The 20,504-nt window shown below is 38.1% G+C and overlaps 1 protein-coding gene across 1 annotated transcript in view; it reads left to right on the plus strand.

Moving 5' to 3' along the window:
* PEPD (peptidase D) overlaps window positions 1-20,504 on the plus strand; it is a gene marked incomplete at both ends in the record, with an annotated part of 97,449 nt that overhangs the window by 24,317 nt on the left and 52,628 nt on the right. The window lies entirely within an intron of this gene.

Below are 20,504 nucleotides of genomic sequence, written 5' to 3' on the forward strand. Positions count from 1 at the left end.
CAGCAAAAAAATGTTGGCCTTGAAACTCTCACGCTAACTCTTGCTATGAAAGAGTGGTCTGATGTGACTGTCCAAAGAACAGGACTGGTTAGCAGGAATGACATTTCCTTGAACAAATGCTTCAGATAATTGTCTTGCAAGATATTCCCCTAAAAATACACGTTAAATCATATTGTACACTGAACTGAATATATGGTGCTCAAAATTCAAAATATGGGATGTATAGAAAAGGTAACGTGGAAATTCTGTACCAGCTGCAATTGTGTTTCCAGCTGCTGATGTGGAGTTTGAAGCAGAGAGCAGAGCTCTGGTGAGGCTCCCATACACATGTATCAGCAAAGAATGATGGATGAAACTATAGCTTCTCTTGCTTTCCAGACTTATAATGTCATTAGACCTCAGTTTGAATCTCGAGCTTCATTTTTAACCTCTCTGTTTTCATATCTTGTTTCTTTGAAATTGCTTAAAAATACTTGGCTAGCAGCCATTTCTGAGATGTCTGTGGAGACATGCTATGTCAGAAGGACCAGCCTAATAACTGGTATTTATTCTTTTTAATTTTATTTTTTATTCTTCTCTCCCTTTTCCTATTTGAATTGCACCAGAGAGTAAGTCTGCAAGCATCCTTGTGTCCTTCTCATTCCCTCCCTCTTCAGTTTTGTGTTTTCAGTCTTTTTAGTCTCTCTTCAGCCACATGCAGTGCACTAGAACAAGGAAAGGTGTCTCGCGGTATCTGTCCTGCTATTTGGGATATATGGGATATATGTTCCATAGAAATGTTCTGGACAGATTATAATAGGCAGCAATGAACCTTAGAGAGGATAGTTCAGAAAATAATAGTGGAAGGAGTTTGGTAAGAAAATTATTTATGAAGCAGAGAATCTGAAAAAAATATGAGATTAGCATAGAAATTAAAAATATCTGAGCTCAGAATTTTTCTTTTTATCAGCCTGATCTTTTGTTTGTTCCCCTTCAACATGTTGTCTTTCTAAAAGCATAAAGTAATGACAATCTGTTATTGCACAGGGAATTTAAGACCTCTTAAGAGCTGGAAAAAAAAAGTGATTTTTGAATGGTTAAATTCTGAAAGAAATGAAGTTATCAGGAGTGTTTTCAAGAACAGGGTACTTGGCACAGAGCTTGCTCTGTTTCATATTGCAAAGTGCAGAAAGATTCGTGAGGGCTTTCTGCACATACATGGGCTGTCAAAACCTTTGTTAGTGAGGGTTTAGACCAGTTGGGTGGAAAGAGACCAAAAGGAATACGGTGCTAGTTAGCCTCCAAAATGTGTTTTCGTCACTGGTGAAGTTATTAGAAATACTGATCATGAAAGTCTGAAAGGTGTCATATAATGAAACAGGCTACATGGGTGAAAGAAGAATGAAGTTCAAGTACTCTAGCCAGGTTCTATGTATATTGTTTGTCTGTGTTTCAGTTTATAGGGCGTATATGCGCAAACACATATCTCTTTCTGTATAATATTTAAAATTGATTTAAATAAGCCCTCATGGAGCACAACGTCCTAGAGGCTTTAGCAGCTTCAGGAGTTATCGTTACAGGTATGAAACATGTCTCTCAAAAAAAGGCTGTTGGAGTGGTGGTGCCCTGTGGGGTTATTAGCACCTTCTGGAGATTCTTGCAGTCCTGATCCAATAGTCACACCTTCTGGGAGAGAAGACGTGAACGTTGCCAAATTTTTCTTGGCAAGAGCTATTATTCCCCATTTATCCCTCCTGATCTACATGCAAGAGGCTGGCAGAGGACTGTTAAACTCTTAAACATCTGTATCTGCAGAGGTTAGAAGGAAAATGACAGTGAGTCTGGCCTTTGCCATGATACTTCACTGCTGCCCAAGGGTTTGTTACCTGTCTGTAGTCTGCAGAAAGTTTGTGTGCCATATACAGCCTGGGAACACTGGGTTGTTTCTTGTGGCACAGCCTTGAGTAACACCGAAATGAGAAAAACCAAACAGCACACCCCAGATTTCACGATAAGTAAATACAAGTGGGAACGGTACATTGCAGGAAAATACCTCAGCAGCACGCAGAGGTGAGTGGGGATTTGGTGTGTAGTTCTGATCTCTTGTCATAGAAATCTAGGCAGTATGAAAAACAGTACCTGTAATCTCATTCAAAGGTCTTGATTTTCAGAGTGATTAGAGAAAGCAAATGGTGCTCTAAGTTGGAGTGCAGGATTATGAAGAGACTTTGTTGAGAGATACAGAAGTCCAAAGGGATTAGGAAGAGGGATGCTTATAAGGCTACTAAACCTAATAGCAAGTACAAGAAAATATAGGCATGAGCTTTAGCCAACAAAGAATCTGCACAGACAGATTTTACATGAACTCGCTGTTATTGGAAAAGTTCAATGTAGAGTAAATCAAGAAGCTGTAAAAACAAAACCAGATTCCTCATGTTAACAGGGTTCTAGGGAGAGTGCGAAATGGGAAGCAAAAGATAGCGTTTTATTTTTGAGACTGTGAGAAGCCACTCGGATTTCATCAGGTTGGTATTTGTTTGCCTTTTTGTTTGTTTGTTCCTCCTTTTTATTCAAAAAGAGCTAATAGTTCGGTAGTTGTAGATAGCAAACTCAGAAGCTGTATGTGGCCTATATAATTATCTTTATTCTGAATAAAAATAGGTAGTTCACAGAATATGGTATGGTTTCTCTTTTTCTAACTGGGAAACTGTACCAAATTAATTTGCTGTGAAGTCTAGTAGTATTCCCTACTTCAGGATTTATTCACTTGAGAATCTTTAGTAAATAAATTACATATTGGCCTAAATGTATGCTTTTCTCTGAGGCTAAAGATTGCTGTTTTCTGGGTGTGAGTGCATCAAAGCACCGCTAAGTGCTGGCATGACAATGCATAGCCTTATGAAGGCTTTTCCCCCTATGCATCCTGTGGTATGAAAATATTTGTTTATTTAATACTATAAATACAAGTAATTCACTAATGGTAGTAGATGTACTTGCACTGTACAACAGTTGTCCTATGAGACCAGAACAGAAACCCAGAATTATAATAAATGCTCGTCTAATAACAGAACTCAAGAAAGCTGCCAGCTGAGACACTGCCAACTTGGCCAGCTGGGACGAGGATCAGCGTATCCAGGGGCTAAGGCTTGGACCAGAAATTAAACATGTGTTTCCGTATTGAGCTCTGCCAGGAGATGCTGAACAAGCCTCTTTGGCCACCTTATGTTTCTCCTTTCATTATTTCTTTTCTCTGTGGAGGCAGAGCAGAAGCTTTGGTTCTCCGTACAGTACCTGTAGCAAGAAATGGCCAACCTCAGCTGGATCTCTTGCTCCTCTGTGATAATACTCAAATGTGCTCCAAAAGCCACCCATAAGGCCCACTTCCCTTCCAAATGCAATATACAGCTTCCGCAGTTACACTTGTTCAGTATATTAAGGTCGAATTCCAGTTTTCTGTTAAGCTAATGAGATTGGCTTTTATTACAAGGTTTTTTGTTGTTTGGTTTTTTTTTTCCTGTGTTAGTCATTAACAGACAAAATAAAAGCAGAATACAAATCAGAAAATTACTAATTAAAGGGGCAGTAGACTTGTTTTTAAAGTTTCTTAACATGGTTAGTGAATTTAAGGAGAATAAAATTAAACTGCTGGTAAATGATGGAGTAGAAACATGAGTCTAGGTAGATTCTAAATTGCAGTTCACCCTAGTGCAGTAATTGCTGCAAGTACTGAAAGCAGCTGGAATAAATGGGTGAAACTTTTTTATTCTTCCCCAAAAGCTTGGAGTATTTGTAAAGGAGTTTTGTACGACCAGGTAGAAAACTCATGAGAAACATGATAGAATGTATTATAAAAATAGTAGTACGAAGAAAAAATACCACTTTTTTCTTTAGCTGCAGGTGAACTTTGTACATCTTGGTCTTGTTTTGACTAGCTGTGATCAAGAAGATGAAAATCTGAATGACTGTACACTTGGAAAAGATTTCCCATTTTTTCTAATGAAGACTGGTAGGCATAACTCAGTTCACTCGCCCGAAGAAGCCTGGAGGAGCTGTGCTTTCCCAAAGGCAGGCTTGGGCTGTGCTGGCGGCTGGTGAGCTCACCTGGTGCACAAGAAGCTGCAAGTGAAATTGATTCATCTGTTTTCGTTATCCAGGCTAACAAGGAATTAAAAGTAAGGCTAGAGAGTGAAAAATATATTGGATTCCTTTCAGCTTAGATTATCAAAGGAGCTGCTGCTAATGTAAGGAGAGACCTTGGTTTCAATTTTGAAAAGTGCTGTAGTCCCACTTCCATAGTGCCTTTTCAGCAGAATTTAAGCTTTTAAAGGATGGCTTTTTAAAAGGCAACTCTATGTTTTTGGATGGAGTATGGATCAGTGCTTTAGTATTTTGGGGGTGTGGGCTTAAATTTCCAAGATATGTAGGTGCTTTTTGAAATTACCTTGTATCTTCTCAGTGAGTCTTAATTTAAAAAGCCTTAGTAATAATCCAGGATTGGCATAAAAAGATGCTACTGCTGAAAAGGAATGACAGAAGTTTGTGCAATCTGCTTGCTGTCCTCTTGCTTAGTACCATGTTAAAGAAATGGGTGAGCAGTGGTGTAGGTTCACCATGCAGGTCACCAGTTTGGTGACCCAGGAAGAACCTCTGCTGCCTCTTGTCCCGAGCAGGATTTTGGCACTAGGAAAATGCTGCATAAAGTGGTCTTTCTTGGAGTTCATGGAGGTAATTAGCATAAAAGCATTAAATAATTGGGTAAAAGTAATTTTCCCATTGTTTGTTCTATTACAAATGCTGCAGTGCTACAGAATACAAACCTGGAGCTTCAGAGAGCAGTAAGGGGGACTTTGAACATTTATTAATAATAAAGAAGAAATGGCAGCATTCCTGTGGTCACTTGAGCCCTTCTTCAGTAGCTGTTTGTGTTGATTTGGATTTGGAGTCCTTTTCAGTTTTATATTGCTCTATATTTTATGGGATTTTGTTTGGTTGGGTTTTGGTTTTTTTTTGTTTTGTTTTTTGGGGTTTTTTTTGAGAATGGATGGGGCAAATATGTTAGAAACAGAAGGACAGGAGTATGAAAGGGGAAAGGAAAGTTAAATGTTATCATGATCACTGCACTTTGTTAAACAAAATCAGGAATTGCAATGTAACATCTTAGTTGGAAAAGTTTTATTTGGTTCCTTTCTTAATATGAATAATACTGATCTTTGGCTCATGAAAAGTGAGTATTTACCCATGATGCTTTATCTGTCATGAAACTTGGGCATCTGCCCAATTAAAAATTATTTCAATTTGACTAGTCCATTATAAGTACAGATGGCATAAAACAAAGGAATCATTTGATAACACAGGGGAGAAGTGAAAAATGTTATTTAAAAGCCAGTGATATCTCTAGCAAAGCTGCTGTATTTTCTCCTTTCCTATAGTGATTTCCTGATCAGTTCTATGTCAAACAATCTCCTTTACCTCACTCATTCTTGTAGACCTTTGCTCAAGTACCTGTACTGTTTAATTTAAATTTATTATGATAAGCCATATAGAGTTTGCCATTTAGCAAAGTGCTTGTCAGTTTGCTGTAAACCGTCTCATGTGATGTGACCTAACCAATTCTGACAGCAGAGAGAGTTCAACCACAATGTAGAGTTTTAAAGTTATTTACAGTGCTTGAAGGTCTGTCTGCGTACAGTATCCACTTAATCCGGCCTAAATCTAGGGAGCTGTCTTCTGGTCCTGCCGTTCTGTCTAATGGCTGTTAATAATAGCTGTTCTAGTCACCCTGGCTTCTGACTGAAAATCTATCTGGAGCTGCTGCATCTCATGAGGCAGATCAAAATTGACATTTTTTATTGATGTAACTGGTTTCTGATGAATACTTGGGGACACATAAAAGTAACTGAACTCAAAAATGAAGGGGAAAAGTCATTCATTTGGTGGAGTAACCAGCCAACTGACATCTGTAGTTAAATAAGTAGTCCTTTAAAAAAATACAGTTTAAAATATATTTGAAAAGTGAAGAATTAAAATTAGCTTTTTAGCTATCAATTGCTTTAATATATCACATTTATGTTCTTGAATGTAAAAATCATTTCGTGATTAACTTCATTAAATGAATCCATGATGTAGAGAGCTCTCATTTAACGCTTCCATTTCTTCTCCAGTGGATGTAGTATTAAAAGTGGAAAACAGTGTGCATTTGTTTCACACAAAAATGAATGATCTATTTGCTGTTACTGATTCCTAACTATTTCAATATTAATATATGCATACAATATAGAAGATCTAAAACGTGGTTTAAATTTTAGCACATCATCTGCTTCTGCTTTACACTTTGGGCAGTGGAAAAGGGAACAACCAGTAGGTGCAGCCTGGGGTTATGGGAGATGCCAGGTTCTATTCCTGATGAGGGAAACTTATTTGGTAACTATGACAGTGCTGATACAAGGTTCCAAGAGTGGAGGAAAAGTATTTAATTAATTTGAGTTAATGTGGTGTTGCGAAGGACATCTTATTAAAGAAACCTAGATTTAATTTTTTAAATTAGATTACATTTAGTTGATAAAGTTAACTCCATAGCTGTAAATACACTTAGGCTTCAGTAATGCATTTGACTTATTATCACGCAACATTGTGATTCATTGTATACAGTTTTAATAAGATGCACATTAAATGGATTAAAACCTGGCTAACTGACAGAAGTAGCTGTCAGGAACGAGTCATCTTCTAATGCTTGTTCTTTTTTCACAGGTGGGGTTACAAAGGAGTTGAGATTAAATCTGATGGTATTTGGCTTCTCAGAAGCAATTTCAAGATCCCAATAAATCATGTAGATGTAGACCTTTGAGAGTTGGTAGGTCATCAAAATGATGGGAAGGTTGAGCAGTGAGATCTGGATCATTTGATCAGCTGAGCTTATGAATATACAGTTTTTTTCATACAGACCAGAGACAGGTCGTAAGTTTAAGAAGAAAGAATTTAGATGAAAGCCAGAGAATACTGGACTTGTGATCTAGAAATAATTTAGACATGAGAGTTTGCAAACAACTGAACGTGCCCTTTGTGTAGTGGAATTCTTTCGGAAACAGCTAATGAGATTTTTATACATACATCAGAACAAAGACTTAATTACCTCAGGGTGAATGAATCTAGTCCAAGGTAATGCTTTTTAAAATCTCTCTCTCTATAGTACTTCTGTATCTGATGTCTGGGTAAAAACTCACAGCTAGTGTCTTCTAATGCCAGCTCCATTTGGAAAGTGATGGCAAGGGGTGCTTTTTCCTTGAGAAGTTAGAATACTTACACACTGAATTATCCACGAATACCCATGTTGGTGACTTTAAAGAGTGTCTTGTGTTTACCTTCAGTGAGGTTGAAATGATCTAACCAGCATGCAGGTACTTGGGCGCTGAAGCAAGTGCTGTTGTGTTTAGTAGCTGTATGGTGAAGCCAGACAAACAAGAATAGAAACTGAGGTACATAGGTGAGATATAAACCATAAACAAGGGAAGTGATGAATTCTACCTGTTTACGAAATCAGCACTTTTTAGATGGCAAGCCAGCTTATTTTGGCAAAGACTTTTCTAAGTAAGGACTTAGGCAAGTTAAGTGTAGCAATGCATGTGTCTGAGCAGACCAGTGATCAATGTTTCCTAAACTTTACCCTGAATTCAGAGAATTCAGCAGCCCTCCACTGCTCCCTAGTGTGCCGTGGTCTTCCACACGTTCTGCTCTTGGTCCTGTGTCCGGCACTCAGGGCATGAGCCAGATATTTTTACCTCGTGTTTGTGGAGACCTGTCAAATCTGATGGCAAGAGTGGCTGCTCCTATACCCTGCTTCTGGGGTTTCTGCACTGGTCTCCTCTGGTACTGGCTTTGTCAGTGAGGAAGGCAGATAAAGCCCTTATTTCTATTTACGTCTCGTAGGTTTACTGAATCCAGTGAAAGAGGTTCACCTCTTCTGTGTGTGGGCACCTCCAGAGGGAGATGAAAGGTATAATATACTAGTGAGAAGATAATGGTCAACTGAATCAAGAAGTGTTTAAAACACTTTTTATATTCCTGGCAGAGTTAAGGCCTATGGCTTATAGGCCTGTCTGTTGGAGCTGCTTACATCCCTGTTGCAGAGATTTGCAAGGCATATAAGTGTTGAGAATTTTATAGATCAACCCACTGCTGCTTGGATGTGGCATTAAACCCTGGGGCAGTGTGACTATGTAGATCTTTTTGCAGTGTCTTTGGGTGTGTGATCTACACCATCAGGAAGCACCACAGACCTTGTGGGGTTAGTCTGGGAGCTGTTGTCCTGCAAGTACCGCCACTGCTTGTTGCCCTGTTTTCCTGTGTGCCTTCATCTTCCTTTAGGGAGGAGGAGCCCAAATCTTCTATACAGAGAACAAGTGATGCCATTTTGGTGCAAGAGCATGATGAGGCTTTGCTGTGCCACATCACATCCTGACATGAGCAGTTTCGAGCCCTAAGTATATGTGCAGCACCAGGACAAAACTTTTTGTTTTGTTTTTTTGACAGATCCGAAAATTCTGCTCTTGGCCAACTACTGGAATTCTTGTTTTATTTGCTGCTAGTGAAGGCTTTGCAATGCCAGGAGTGGAGCAACCGCAACCTCCTCAGAGTTTTAGGCGTGTGGTGAAATGTTAGGCTCACTCATAGTTGGTTGATGTAATCTTTCTAATCCTTACGGTTTTAATTCTTTCTAATAAAAGCGGTAGATGTGCAGAAACTGATGAGTGCTGAGATAGGCAATTTTCTGTGTGTCACTTATGAGCAGGCAAGTGGATTTGTCAAGCCTTGTGTGACAGCTTGAATTGTTGAAAGTTCTGTTGAGGGTGTATTTTCCCTTCACTTTCACCTGCATGATGATTCGTACTCTGCAGTGTGGACTAAGGGAACCACAGTCAGTGTTACGGATTTTTTCTTGAGACTGCAAGAGCTTGAGAGCTGTTGGAATCATCTCTGCTGAATGAGGGGTAATGGTTTTAAGATGAGAGTAGATTTAGATTAGGTATTAGGAAGTAATTTTTTCCTCTGAGGGTGGTGAGGCAGTGGCCCAGGTTGCCCAGAGAAGCTGTGGATGCCCCATCCCTGGAGGGGTTCAAGGCCAGGCTGGATGAGGCTCTGAGCAACCTGGGCTAGTGGGAGGTGTCCCTGCCCATGGCAGGGGGTTGGAACACAATGATCTCTAAGGTCCCTTCCAACCCAAACTGTTCTGTGATTCTATGATTTCATTTTGTTCCCTATATCTTGCAATGGTATTTGTTTTGAAAGTTGCATATTGTCTTCTTAGGAGTTGAACTTAGTTAATATGTTTTTAAAGCTGTATTCTTGTGAGTTCAGCTTTGCAAAATTCTCCCTGCATGAGCAGAAAAACACGCATGTTGGAGTTTCCAGGACAGCATGCAGGGGAGCGTAGCCTCTTCTGTCTCTTGAAAATGTTTTCTGGTTCTCATGTATTAGATTGGCTTGAATTTAGCTTTCTGGTCTGTTGGGACAGAAGATTGTTGGAGACCCGACAGATTAATCTGGACACTTTTAGCCATATAATGTTAAAGTGTAGATACATGTTTTCTTTACTCAGAGTCTTTTTCAAAGACTTATAAGCCCTCTCTAGATTTTTATAACAGATAGTTCATAGCCCCAAGAGTAGATCCTTGGAGTCATCTGTCTCAGGTTTGGCTCTCAAAAGAGTAATTCCACTGAATTGAAGAGGCAAGTGTTTGAAATTCGGGAGACTATAAAATTGATTCCTCCATAAAGAAGTAATTTGTGGTAAATGGTGTAGTCCTCTGGGCAGCCATTCACTCATTATATATGACGAGGACCCTTGAAACATGGTCAGAAAGATTAGAGGAGGACATCTCTGATCTGTCACTTATCTGGACAAGCCAGGAAAACTTTTCTTTTCTTTTGATGATACAGTACCTGGGAGCAGACCCAGACAAACATGCCAACTTACTCTAGGCTTCCGGGGGCAGGGAAAACGCAATTTTACAAAAAGTTTGGTTAGTGTTCTGGAGTTAACTAGGTGATTCTGAAATACTTAACCAGGTTTTCAATATTTAGTTGCATGCTCTCTACTAGGGAAGCAGCAATGCACTACATGACTCCAGAAAGTGCATGGGTGATCCAGGTGGGGTTGCAAAGTTCTGCCTTCTGGGAAGTAAAATTTTCTGGCATGAGCTCCTCAAAAAAAGTGTCCCCCCAAGAAAATGGGGTCACCTCTCCCTTCCTGCATTACTCTGGTGTACTAGGCTCACTCAGCGTGACATGTGCATGCTGTGTCCTTGCTTTGGTAGAAAGTCTCTGTAGACAGAGAAGGAAATCATAGCACTTACTGGCCAAAGTACCATCTTAAAACAAAAGCAGTTACTATAGTTAGCATTTTAATACATCAGGAAATTAAACTGGAAGTAAGGCAAGCTGTTGCTTTCACATATCTATGCCTGATGAGCTTCTATCATAATGTTATTTCTGGTATTGGCCTTATTACTGTCCTTCCCCAGCGCTTCTAACAGCTCAAATATTTCTTCTTCTTGATTATTTCTTCTTATTTAATGTTACAGTACGCGAAGTCCTTAAACATGGTTGTCCTTGGCCTCATACTGGGAGGCACCGTAAGAGACAGTAAAAAGCGAAACCTGGTTGGGAGGAGAGGTGATGTGAGGAGGCACAGTCTCGTTTGTCTGCTTGTCCTTTGTGTTGGCAGTGCAAGGCTCCTGACGTGGTGGAACAGCAATGGAATGCCATACATAATAAATTTAAGAGGGTTTCTTTTCTTTTCAAGGTACATCTACTGTAATCTTTTAAAAAGTAAGGAGTGTTCTCAATAAACTGGGATAAAGCATGTTGCCACATTAGCGTTTATTCTTGACATCTGTTAAGTATGAATACTTAAATATGCAAAGTGACCTTTCCAGATATGTGCTGTCTTGAGGAGATGGAGTTCATAACTTCCCATAATAATCTGTTGTTCTTGTTATTTAATCAGAATAAAAATAGGCAGTGCACTTTTGAGGGCAGGGAGTATATTTTACTACCTTATAGAGTTTGCTTTATAAGCAGGAATAAACAAAAAAGGGAAATGAGAGGAGAGAATTTATATAAATCAAACTATGCAGCAGCTTAAGTCTTGTTGCACAAATATTTCAATATCAGTATATTCAGTGACTTCATCATAGGAGCCTGTAATGTGAATATCAGAGTTTGTTAAATGCTAAATATTTTTTAGAGAAAACTTGAAATAAACCGAAATACCATCAATTTCATTAATCTATCCAAACAGTAGAAATCCGCTTAGGAAAATTAAATTTAATATATATGAGTCAGTAGAAATAACATAATACACCTTTTTTGAATGTTTGTAAAGTACAATTTAAGGGCTAAATTAAACAGGCTTCTGCCGTCAGCTTATTAGTTTCTTCATGCCGGATTCAGATCACTGAAAGCAGCGAAACCATAAGACTGAGTTTGCTGTGTTATACAACTACCTGGAACATGCAGAGTTTAGAAGCATGTTTAATAACTGTAATTTATTGAATTTTAGGTTGTCTCAGCAAAAAATACCTATTGTAGTAGCATGCAATTTTAGAGGTTGGATTGCTACAGGATATTAAGTGTTCGTGGCCAGCTATCTGTACTCTCTGTTGTTCAGAAAGAAATAAGTATTTCCATATTTGCATTAAAAACTGGCTTAGCCATAGTAAAGAACAGTTAAACGTCCATCACTTTTGTATTTATAAGTCTCAGCCTGCCATTAATGCAGATAATGGGGAGTTGGCTCTAGTCATCTGCCACCCTCCCCTCCCAGATGGAGGCAAAGGGATACCCCCAAATAAATGAAAATTGGTGTCTCCTGCAATAACTAAAGCATCTCTTGGTTTGTATTGTCTCCTAAAATTGTAAATGAAAGAAGTAGGAAAATCAGTACAGATGTCACCTTATATTTTTTCCTTAACTAGCAGGTTTTTTAGTACTCCTGTGTTCTGAAGAAACTGAAAGACATGCAAGTGTAAGAACAAGGATAAAGCATTTCTCTTTATTATGGTCAGTTACCACTAATCTCCTTTTAGAGTTTTAACAGGGATTTATAGGGATTCATTTGTGTTTTAGGTTTGGGGATAATTAAGTACCTTTCTGCTGCAAAGAAGAAATGGAGAGAGAGTTGGCTCAAAGCTAAAATAATATTCCTGTACTAGTGCATATATTGAACTTCCTTTTATTTGGTTGTCACCGCAATAGGAATGATTAGTGGGTTGTAAAGAAATAAAATGTATTGCATTACATCTATTAAAGTATGTTTTATATGTAACAGTAATTAAAATATAATTGAAATAATGAGTTCTTCTAATTATTGGCTTTACATAATGCATGGTTAAAGAGTGAGCATCTATAAATGTGTCCTTTTTACACATCCAGAAATGGTTTGCTGGCAGCATTTTAATTAAAGATGGATTAGTTAAAACGCAGTTTAATCATTCTGTCATCAAAGGATTTAGACCTCATTATTTAGCTATTGATAAATAGGTTTAAACTTAAAAAAAATTAATTTAAAATACGCCAGTTGAGATCTAGAATTATTAGAGCTGGAAATGGAGCAATGAGTCTAAGAAAAATTTATGCCGTCTCTTTCCGTAATATTAGATTAAGTATGAAATTCAGACTGGTGCAGAGCTTAGTTCTGCCTTGTTACTAATGGACATGGTTCCAAGTGGACTTTAGAATTGGTGAAGAAATAAAACAGAGCCTGTTCTTAATGGCCGTTGCTTTGTAGGGTGTCAGTGGGATCTGCTGTAGAGAATGGATGAAAATAAAACCTGGATTCAAGGTTTTATAGCTTCCACGTTGCTATATAGGAGCAGTGCACGAGGAGATCCCGCTGCTGTGGTAGCTCCCGAAAGACAACAGATGGGGAGTTCCAGACTGACAGGCAGGCAGGAGCATGAAGCGACATATGGAAGGTGATGTTATGACAGTGTAGAAGAGTCCCCACCTTAAAACGTACGCTCACGCTCTGTGGCTGTGTTCTCCGTGAATCACCGAGCCGGAGGGCAGCAGCAGGCTGTCTGCTTCACTTGCTGTTGCAGTGGGCTCCAGAGTTGCACCAGGGTCTGTTCCCTTGGTCAGCTGCAGGGATAGTTGTTCAAATCAGTTCAGTTTCATTTCTTGCAATGGTCTAGTCACAGCTGGAACCTCAGTGATGACAATCTCTTGTATCATTTATGCTTCTTCTGTCAGTTACTTAATGGTGGTTCTTTGACTCACTGAAGCTCTGATGCAATCCTTTGAGTAAACCTTAATTGTATTCTGTCACAGCCCCTTGCAGACTGCGCAGCTCTGGAAGAGGCACGTTCCTCTGCTGACAGAGCACATGCTTCCTGCGGGCTGAGCTTCTGCATATGAAAAAAAACAGAAAGTGAGGTAGACCTTGATTTACAAGTTTGTTGGAATTAACATTAAAATATTTGCAGGTTTGTATTACAAGTATCTCAATCAGCTTAATTGCTATGAAACAGTAACTGTAATGACTTCAGTAGTTCAATAGTAATAATATTTGAGTCTGTAAGTCAACTGGTTTTTATGCAGATGAATGTCTCGATCAGCTCAATTGCTATGAAACAGTAACTGTAGTGACTTCAGTAGTTCAATAGCCATAATATTTGAGTCCGTAAGTCAACTGGTTTTTATGCAGATGAATCAAACAATTCCAACAAATGATAGGTGAATTTTCCGAGAACAGTTAAAAGAGTTTTAAACAATTCTGACAAACGATAGATGAATTTTCCGAGAACAGTTAAAAGAGTTTCAGGAAAATAATAATTTGACAACCATATTTGAAGACGTTCTTAAAAGGCTTCATGATTGTTAATTTACAGATTGACTCCCTGAAAAGGTTTATTTACAGAGCACTCTGGCAACTGTCCTATCTCTGGGGAACCTGTTCAGTTGTCATGCCAAGCTTCTGGAAAAGCGGCAGCTTACTATGAGGTTAAAGACTGACATAATCATTGTTTGCATTTGAACATTGGTAAGGAAGTGGGTTAGGTGAACTTCTGTGGAAATGCATAATTTGATGAATTTTCAGAGTGAGGTAGAGAAATGTCACACCAGCGTAGAATTAGATGAAAGACAAATCAAGTGAGAGTGGGTATATGCACTTCTTTAAAACTGCATCTGTTAAAACTCATGCCCTTTCCTCATACTGGAAAAAAAAAAAAACCAGATTTAAACTCAGAGGTGTTAGAAGAAACTTCTATCAATCTGACTGGGAGGGGGAAGGGGAGATGATTCCACAGGCATTGTTAAACTGCTGCAGTGTCATAGAGTCATGTTGTTTCTTTGTTCTCTGTCCCCAAAATGATTCAAAAATTTTGGGACATGGGGGAAAATTTGCTTCATATGGAATAGTTAACTGTGGTCATAAAGTGACAGCCATGATATTAAAAAACAAAAAGCAAATGTATGTGTGTGTGTGAGGAAAATGCAATTCCAGATTCTCTAAATTCGCCAACCCATGTAGTTTAGCCAAAAAGATGAAATATTAGCTAATGTCCTATAATCTCTCCGGTTATTCTTTACGCAGGACAGGTAATTTATAATTCCCAATTATGCAATTAAAATGCTAATTACCCCTCACCTAAACTCTCTGTTCTTGAACTGAGATTATCAGTTACTTTCAGTCATTGCAAATCATATATGACATACGAGACAGTGCTGAGTTTTGTATTATTTATGGACTTTCTGTTGAATGTGTCCCTGGTTTCCAGGTAGCATTAATGGCCAGTGAAATGGCTTTGCCTTGGTGGGCTTTGTTTCCTGAAGAAATGCCATTCCTTCTGATTAGTGTAATTTTGTATTCTTAAAATATACGTGCATTTTGGGTCAATCTTACCCTCTATTCCTGCCCTGAGCTCTAGCTTGTCATCCATTTTAGTACAGAGAAGTAGCACATTAAGAAGTACCAACGTGAATTTTTGATTGCAAAACTTGTATGCTGCTTCTGCACAGCTTTTCTTTCTGATGTAATAGACGTTCTGCACTGTAGCTACAGTTTCATGTGTTGTACCAGCTTGTTAAAATTACAGTTCTATCCCTGCTGAAAAAAAATTTTCTCTTATAAGGACCTATTATCTAGAGTTTGCTGCATATAAATAAAAATAACTTAGTCAAAGAAAACACACCAAAAGTGAGAACAGAATCTAGATGTTGGAATTCAGAAGGATCAACATTTTTAAAAATATAACACGTTATTTCTGCTTATGCATGATACAGATCAGGACAATTTTAGGTAGAGATGCTTCAGTGTATAGCTGCTTCCAGTATTTCTGGTTGATGGTAAGCTTCAGCAGCTCTGCTCCACGAGCAGACAAAATAATTCAGACAGTGGTCTGGTTCTAAAATTTTCATTAGAAGTAGCATAAACTGTAAGAAGTCAGTGCATAGAAGTGGTTTTGTTTCTTGTTGTTCATGTAAGAGTGAGTTCTGTTCTAAACAATATCCAGTCATGTAGACCTCTTAAATAATGACATTGCTTTTGTAAATCTTTAATGATATTGTCTCTGAGGTGTAGAAGAAACCTTTGTTTATCTGCTCATAGCGCTAATTTTCTTGTTCTGGTGCAAGTTTGTAATCCACTATTTGTCCATTAAGAGTAAACTGTATTGTTTATCCTGCTCTTCCCCGCTCCCCTTCTTTACTCTTTTGCAATGAAGTACTGACTTCTTTTGTATTAAAACAACCTCAGACGTGTTTTACAATACCACAGTGTTGTGTTGTGAACTAAATGAAAATAGGATTAGATAAACTAAGCCTTAAAGCATCTAGCTGCCCATAGAAAAATAAACTACATTACCAAAGTAAATTGTTTAACAAAGGATCTGTATTTAAGAACCTCACAGTGTCTAGTGCGGGATTAAAGCAAGCACTGCTCACCTTGCTCATATCTCCACTGATGGGTTGTTACTGATGCCTCTTCTTCTTTCCTGTGTGCACAGTTCTTCCAGCCTAATTTGATGCTAAGTATAAGTACTTTTGATATCGTGGACAAATTATATTTACTGTGGCTTAACAATTTTGTGTTATTCAGGCTTTATAGCTTTCTCATGTGAAGGTGTTTATGTGTCTAAATGATCAAAACAGTGGCTTTCAGTCCTGGCCTTTTGTGAATTCTTTAAAAAAGCTTGGGGTTTTAGCCTGTCTCATGGCTACACTTGATATTTATGCTGTACGAAAGCATAAGGGCATGTTCTAGTTGTAATTCAGAAGTAATTTGGTGCACAGATAACTAATAGATATTCACCTACATCTTCCAACTGTATTTATTAAAAAAAAAAAAAACCAAAAAAAAACCCCAAAAACCTACAGAAAATCCTCCAAGTTGTGTGCAGAACTCCCTTAAGCTGCTGTGGTTTCCAATTTAGAGTTCAAAACCACCTGCTTGCATTTCAAGGCAAGTCTCAAGGGCTGTGTTCAAAGAATACTATTTTTGAAGTGTGTAAAGGTTTCTTTGTATTAGAAGGCAACTTTCTCAAAGGTGCACTGAGGAAATTACTGTGGATCTGAAACATCCTCAACCCAGTGAGCGATCCAGTGTGAAATGTTTTTATATAAATATATTTTCAGTATAAACACCTTAATGAGATATTGACCCATGAGTGTCCTTGACTTTTTTGTACATTGTACGCTTCACAAGGCAAGTTGTGTTTCTGACAGCAGATCTCTCTGATACACAATCTAAAAATGTGGTTCCTGAACTACCAGTATCCAGCAGGTGTTCTTGATGGGGCTCCAGCATAATAATGAACAGCGTTGTTCAGTGGTTTGGTTTTCCTTCCTCCATCCCAAAGGGATGTGCACGTCTTGTTCTGCAGCGCTTCGCTGTAGTTATTGAGGATGTGGGACTGGAGTAGAGTGGTCATCAGAAGACGCCACTGAGAAATGTATTGGGCAGTGTTATAGAAACTTAAGTTTTTAATAGGATTTTTTTGTCAGGTATTCTTGCTGCTTTTTGTTCCTTCACTGTCTTTCTATTCTCCATACTTACTGCGTTTTCTGTAATTATGTTTTTACCTGTTTTGTAAGATACAAGCAAAAATACTCAATTGGATTTTTTATGTAGAAATTGAAACTTTTTGATCTAGAAGTGTCTTGGTTTCAGGAGTGAATAGCTGAGAAATACAAAATGTTGTTTTCTGATAAATATTTTTGTAATTCAGGAAGAGAAGAGGGCGAATTCAAATTAGAGATTACTTGTTTACTTCTTCTGGGAAATGAAAATCACACTCTGCTGAGTGTGTATGGATATATTGTATTTTAGGGATGAGGAAGAGCTCAAAATAAGCAAAAAATATGAGGGAAGTCATTAGATAGTTTCTATCCCTCCTGCTTTAAGTGCCTTTATTCCATAAATCCACTTAAGTTAGGAAAACTGTTGACATTAAACTACTTTATTTGATTTAATTTACATTCATAGCACAGATCTGATTGTAACAGGCAGTGTTCATTAGACAGCTGTAAAAACTGGACCAAAGATGATCATAAGACACAAGCATCATTGTCAGAGTGGTTCTTATAATTTATCGGAAAGGCTATCCATAGCAAGTTTTACTTGAGTGGCTTTGTATGCTGTGCTTTTTAAGCATTCTGGAGTTTAGTTTGGATGTATGCAATACTCCATAAGATCTCAAAAATAGCAAGCATATACTTTTCCTGTTATTTCTGATGACGAAGAACCCATTATTTCTGAAAGTGGAGTTTTTGTCTCTCTCAAGTCAGTACAGTCAAGTCAGTAAGGTGGTCAAGACTCAGCAGAGCAGTGGGGATAACACTCTCGTGTGCCTCAGTTTGCAAGGGTGGGGGCAAGTGCACTCAACATCGGATTTACTTGAGTTGATGGTAGCTGCTTGTTCTTTTTTAAATTAGTGGGGAAAACAGTGAGGATTTTAAAACTACCTTCAATCTCCACATATTGTCAATTGGTTAAAGAAGCTAATGTTTTTGGCAAAAAGAAAAAGCACCAAACCCAGGGTGTACCTTTACATTTAAAATAAATAAACAAACAAACAAAAATTATTTCAAAGCAATGCAAAACCCATGCCAACTCAAACAAGGCGGTATGCGTTTAAAAGGTAACATCTGATGTACAAATACACCAATGGCTGATCTGTATACACCACCAAGGTGGTACGTGCCTGGTAAGTAATACATACACCCTCCAGGGAAATATTGCATAAAACATGACAGGAAGCTTTGAAATCCATGAAAGAAGGAGGAGAGGAAGAGGTGCTTAACTTCTGTATCTGTGCTGGTTGCATTAAAAGCTCATGGCAAAAGATCGAGCACCAACATAAACCTGCCTAAACAGGTTTGCCTTCAATCAGAAAGACCAGGCAAAGTTCAAGATATGATATTTGCAATATATGTGGAGTGCTGGATTAAATTATATTCCGTCCACCTATTTCAGACATTATACTTTTGTATCAAACTTTTGGATAAAGATTCTTGCAGTGTGTAGACAGTGAAATCCTGGTGTGAAGAAGTCTAGTGGCAGAATCTGCATTAACTTCAGTGGAACCAGGATTTTAACTACCAAGTACTGGCAACTTCTCTAATTCTATATATACATTTTTCAGCTTTGAAAAAACAGCATTTGCCATCAAAGGGATATCCAGTCCTTCACTTAGATAAGGCATGTTATACAAGGATGTTGGCTGTCTCTGATAGAAATTTTGGATTTTTTTTCCAACTACATGAACGTATTTCTAATGAGTCATAGCCCAGGAAAGTAAATTCAAAAAAGTTATATGAGTAGTTTTACTAGTAGAAAACTCACTACCTGGCAAAGATGTGCTATCTTTAGCTCAGCCATGTAAACAACAACTTCCTACTTACTCTTAAAAGAAAGTACCTGATGTTTGATGAAACGATCATGTTACTTTTTTACAGAACAGAAACGAAGTTCAGGCAACAGCTGGATTGTACAAAACATGTCTTACTTTATTTACCACTTTTTACTGCTAATCAGGGAGTACTGCAAAAGGTGAATACTGTTACTCATCTGCACAGTTTCATATAAATTGCAACCATGAATATGTGATCACTTGTCACATGGAAAAATAAACCCTTCTATCCCCGCATCACTGATGATGAAAAGATGTTTACAACCTTCATTATTTAATTTTTAAAGCTCTTTAGAAGGTTACTGAAAGTTGCTGTGTAGAGGAGCAACTCTTTATTCAGTTATTTAAGGTGAAGAGTCTATAAGATACACTAAAAGTTGCTTCCTAAAATGTAACTATGCATATATAACAGTATAATATGTTATTGTGCGCAATGTTTTGTGCATAGTGTCCTGTCTTACTGAGTAAACCTTGCCTGCAAGCATGCTAGGGAAGAGCAGATCTGTAACTGTTTTTCCATATGAAATGCCCATTTGGTGAAAAAATGTCTGTATCACAGCAAATGACAGTTTAGGTGATAAATTTTACCAGCCCAATGTAGTGGTATCTCTGCTGTGCTCTCACTGTGTCAGAGTTTCTCCTTAGCTTCTCTGTCTTTTAACCTACTTCTGTACCATTGCTAGTTTCTGGGGCAATACAAAATTAGTATTTCTACCTTGTAAAACCACAGCATTTTGAGCAGAAAGAGATCTTATAAACTGGGTCTCCCTACTAAGTCTCTACATATAGGTTTTTATTTTTTGTTGTGTGACTAATTTGTATGTTTTGTTTTGTTTCTCTTTAAATACTGTAATTTTGTGTAATCTTAAAATGTGGTTTGGATTTACAAGCTTGTAATGTCTTTAATATCCTTCAAAGAATTTGAATTGTGTTCTGTGGATTGCTGCTGTAGAAGGGCAAAATCACATCTCTATTCTTTGAATAGCACCATTATCACTGTGTTAATGAAATGATTTCAGTATTACAACAAATGAGTTTTTGAAATTCATTCAGTATTAAAGGGAATTGGATTGTAATTAGAGCATATTTCAAAAAGAATAAAAGGATCCATGATGTGCTTAGCTCTTAAAGCACCTAATCCTATATTAATTGTGCTTTGGGCACATCTGCCCTCATGTGAAGGGGACCTTGGCAGTGAAGATGAAAATGTTTTAGTGCTTTCCAGGCCAAACAGCTCCTCCAACAGGACAGCATTGCAAGAGGAGTACTGTTGGAGAGCACAGGGCTGCTCTCTTCCCTCTCCCTCACACACACAAAAGAAAACAGTGTTGTGTTGTAATGTTCTTCATAGGTTATTGAGGACTCAGCCTAATGTTACCTCATTGTCTTCTTGCTGTTGGGATTGAGTCCATGTTAATTTTATTTCCATAAAAGAAGATCATAGAGGTATTTCACAATCTGAAATTGAATAGTGTTTTCTCTGTGTTGTGCTATGGACAAGAAAACACGAGGCTGTCAATTCCAGCAGGGACCGTGGCGCTAGCCGAAAGTGGGAGAGCTCTGCGGGCTTGTCTGGAGAGGAGGGTGTGCAGAATGGTCAGGTGCGGTTCAGGCTTC

This window comes from Pterocles gutturalis, unplaced genomic scaffold, assembly GCF_000699245.1.
Source record: "Pterocles gutturalis isolate BGI_N339 unplaced genomic scaffold, ASM69924v1 scaffold6600, whole genome shotgun sequence".
NCBI lineage: Eukaryota > Metazoa > Chordata > Aves > Pterocliformes > Pteroclidae > Pterocles > Pterocles gutturalis.